The sequence below is a fragment of the Acipenser ruthenus genome, chromosome 59 (genome assembly GCF_902713425.1).
Source record: "Acipenser ruthenus chromosome 59, fAciRut3.2 maternal haplotype, whole genome shotgun sequence".
In the NCBI taxonomy this organism is placed as follows: domain Eukaryota; kingdom Metazoa; phylum Chordata; class Actinopteri; order Acipenseriformes; family Acipenseridae; genus Acipenser; species Acipenser ruthenus.
The window spans coordinates 999294-1003693 of record NC_081247.1 but is presented as its reverse complement, the minus strand read 5'-3'; the positions used below and the strand labels follow the sequence as shown (position 1 = coordinate 1003693).

The following is a 4400-nucleotide window of genomic DNA, read 5'->3' as shown; positions in this document are numbered from 1 at the left end:
GCAAATGTGTTAAAGTGTGTGTTTTTTTTCCCCACACGATACGTTATTCTTTAAATCTTAATCATTTGTAAAACAAAAACCACATTTAACAACACATGTATGAAACACACTAACTAACATGTTCTGCTTTGTGTTTATTTATTATATTGCTGGCAAAAGGCTGTTTGAAATGTTTTTAATACTGAATGTAGAAAAAGCGCGGTCCGCGAGGAAATGCCCCAGCAACAGCGGGCGCCCTCTCGACCAATCAGCTGCCAGCGCAACCCGCAGCGCGAGGCAGGTGTTCAACGTTTCTTCACAGGACGGGAGATCTTTCTTCACGAGGAGAAGCAGCTTTCTGAGAGGCGAGTAAAACCTTTTAATAACGCTAATTATCTTCATTTGTGTGAATCAATGAAAAATATAAAATAAAGACGTACAGACAGCTGAAGAACATCCACGAGTAAAAAAAAGAAAAAAAGGTTATTTTGCTTTTGTTAATGATGCGGGTCAATGAAAGAATTTCTGAGGTAATTTTTTTTTTTTTTTTTACTAAACCTGATGACGATAATCAATTGGCCTGAACTGAGAGAGGAAAAAGGAAAATATACTTTTGATACTTCTGGGTAGTTTCCCCCCCGCCCCCCGAGGAGTCTAGCCGGTAAAAGACAGTGTCAAGCTTCATTAATTATTATTGTCACCATAAATAAATCGAGCCAGTAGGTAAGAATACTTTCTAACGTAAAATGTTTCATTAAGACTATTATTGTGTAACGACGATTTCTAGGATACATGAGTATTAAGTATGAGGTAAATATAAGATGTGCTTCACTGCTACGATTTCTCGGGCGATTCTGGTACAAAATTAATAAAACACAAATTACTGTATCTTTTTCTCTTGACTAAATGAGACTTTTTTAACGACGTTCTTTTAAAACCATGGTGTTTAATATAATTTGTCACTCATGCAAACTGAAAACAATTTTATTTTAGTACTACTGTACAAAAAAAAAACAACATTAAAAGGCAGTACTGAATAATACTTCCTGGTAATTGTGTGACAAAGCATTAAATATTGTAGTTTACGGTGTCAGTGGCACCTGCTCCATGTTCAGCACTATCATGCCTGTCCAATGCTGTTAGATCTGCCCTCATTTCTGGTAGACTGTTTGCAATTGTGCTGCTCCCATAGCTTTACAGAGCTGCAGGGATCACATATTGCATCACATGGCAGGGATGGAAATAAGACTCCTATTGCATAGCAGTTTCACCCATTCCAGGATCTTGATTAGCCACAGTGTGTAGCGAACATGCACAGGTGTGTCTTAAAGTGAAACCAGGAATGTATCAAACTGCTATGCAATGGGAGTCTTATTTCCATCCCTGCCCAACCTAATTTTCATCTCTAATTCAGGGCGATGCTAAATCCAATCAGGTAGACATGTCCTAATAAAGTGGCCGGGCAGTGTATCTTAGAGAACAGCCCTTTTCAAATGCAATAAAAATAGCTTTGGACATGCTTTGACATAACTTACAAAGATTAAGAAAATCCAGGGGTACCCGGAGTCCCCTCTGTCTGTCTGTCCCCCTTTATAAGTCTTTCTACAGAGATCCAGGAAAGTACTGATTCAATTGGGATGAAACTTGGTAAGGACATTCGTTAGTGCAAGTTATTGTGCCTGCTTTTCCACTATTGTTAAATTTCCCATATAATACATATACTATGGAGGGCGCAATTTGACTGTGATTTGCCCACATATGTGCATAGAGTGGATGCATGTCACACAATGAACATTCAGTACAGAATCTCTCTGTATGGCCGTTAAAGTTATAGATCCAATTTTTGTGACAGTCAAACTCTGACTGTCCTTGTTGTCTTGTGTCAGAGCTGTTCTCCAGGGTGACTCTGACAGCCTCTCCAGGAGCCACAGTGAAGGAGGGAGAGGCTCTTAACCTGACCTGTGAGGCAGCAGTGAACAAACCCCCCCGCCCTGAACTCCACTACACCATTGTGAGAGACGGGGAGCCTGTGACTAACAGCACTGACTCTGCACTGTACAGCATAGCCAGCACTGAGAAGAGCCACACTGGGAGCTACACGTGTGCTGTGGAGTCACAGGGAGTGAAGAAGAGCAGCCAGGAGCTACACATTGAAGTGCAAAGTAAGATAGGAAACTTTTCATAACTGACTTGATGATTGAAAGTGATCTCATAGATTATAATAGGTATCATTATATTCCCAGTATAGAACCCTTAATAAACAGATCACAGAATTGCCAGCAATATCAACACATTGGATTGGAAACAAATACACTGTACAGACACTGGTTCTGTACTATATTCAGTAGTGTATGTTACCCACTAATGTTTTAGTTTTACAATAGGTTTAATTACATTTAAAATAATTTTCCACTTTTTGACAAACAATAAAATGAAAACATACTGATTTACCCAAATTAGTGTTAATTGAGTGATTAAAATGATGGTTCAAATAAAATGCAGTCACAGCAGACAGTCACAGTGACAGAGTGGCTGAAGTCTGTTCCTATAGAGCCAGTGTGAGCAGGGTAATGTTCTTGAATCCCTATCAGCTCAGTCAAGGTGTATGGAAGTCACTAGCACACACTCATACTGTACCTTCCTTCCCCCAGCGTCCTGGCACAGCGCTGTTGCTATTGGCTACAGAGTGAGCTTCACTCTGATTCATTTCATTGTGTTCACTCTGCTGCTCCTTCAATACTGCAGGATCCAAGGTGAGACTCCCAGTCAGTGCACACATTTCACCTGGCCTGTCACAGCACACATGCAGGCTTCTTCCTGTGATTTCTACAGTGTGAACAGCACACCCCAGTCTTAGGGATAGTTCATTAAAAAAGAATGATTTCCTCATTAAATATACACAGCTGATTTACAGTGTCCAAAATAAACATTTAGCAAGTTTATATAAACACATATAACACAATTATAAGAAACAAACTGAAATCAATCTGCGTATTTGTTTTCCAGGTTCCCTGTGTATTGCTGGCGGTACATCACGGTAAGTCAGTATTGACCAGTATGTGTACAGACAGGGGGGCAGCACTCGCTATCTCTACCTGTCATCATCCTTTACAGCACTGAAAATGGAGATGGAAACTTTCTGATTCACTCTTTAAGAATCCCTCTTGCAAACTCACATTCACTTTGACCTGTGTCCTGAAATGCTGTATTGGGTTAATTTGGCTTTTTTGGTTTCCAGATGATAAAGATTCATAATCATTATTCTTTGATTCAAGTTCAATCCAGGGTATTTAAAAAAATAACCCTTTCATCAGTAATGTCACAAAGCTGCTGCCTCCACAGAGTGTCTTTACAGTTGATACACAGCTGCTCCTTACCCTGAAATGCACTCTGTGATTTCAATGGGACTTGATTACTCTGAAGCCTAGAAGTGTCATCATCCTTTAAAGCTTCTGTTATTGCTGCAGTTAAACTCTGAGCCCTCCTTGTGTGTCTCTGACATCTGTCTCAGGAAAACCTCAGATCAGGATCAGGAGCAGTCAGCAGAGAGGATTGAGCTCTGCAGCCGTGTGCAGCACACTGGAGTGGAACTGCAATAGTATTGCACTGTCGTACTGAAGATCAGCCTGAATGCATTGTCTTAGAACTGCTGTGAATATCTGTTCAAACTGCGGCTGTAGTTTACAGAAAATAACCATTGACTGGGGTATTTTCTAAGACCTCAAAACAAATGGATTATTCATTGATTGTTTGATTTAATTCATTTATTTAATAGATTGCTTGATTGCACAGTTTAACTTTGAGTGCATTACTGAACAATGTATGTATTCATAAGCTATCCTTTAGTCAATAAACTGCTTTATTCTACTAGTGGTGTTCTGTATTATTAATGATACACCTTCAACATGTATTTGAACTTTCAAAGTATTGGGGGTTTGAGGTAGCAAACAGTCATTATTATAGATATTAATGGTAATTAAATTATATGTTTCCTAACCGTTGGAAGGGGTGTGTTGTATTAAGAACATAAGAAGATAAGAAAGTTTATAAACGAGAGGAAAAAAGTTAGAAAAGCTTGTCAGAAATTGCCGAGACTCTCTATACAGCTCCAAGAGATTTGCTGTTTTCATCACTTAGAATTACCATCTGTACCAGTACCAAAAGTTTGAAACTTTCTTGCAAAAAATGTGAAAAAATATATAAATACGTCTTATACACAATGAGATATAAGTCATCAAACTCAGTGAAAAGTGTTACTCTCCTTCTTCTTCCTCTTCTGTTTCTTACTGTTTAATAGTGTGTAGCGACTTTTCAAACAGAAAAGCTAAATAACTGGACATGTACCAGTCATGTGATCAAAATAAACCAGGGAATGCAAGCAGATATCCATACCATTTATATAAAACAATTTATTTATGTTT

The 4400-nt window shown here is 38.7% G+C and overlaps 1 long non-coding RNA gene across 2 annotated transcripts; it reads left to right on the top strand.

Annotated features, from left to right (window-relative positions):
- Positions 1-1816: 1816 nt before the first annotated feature.
- Positions 1817-3840, top strand: LOC117966801 (uncharacterized). 2 transcript variants are annotated; one of them, XR_004661792.2, is made up of 4 exons: positions 1817-2141; positions 2631-2732; positions 2986-3016; positions 3491-3840. It is a non-coding gene; the product is annotated as an uncharacterized LOC117966801 (long non-coding RNA). The 2 variants fall into 2 exon arrangements; XR_009320394.1 differs by having other exon boundaries at positions 2986-3840.
- The last annotated feature ends 560 nt before the right edge of the window (positions 3841-4400 follow it).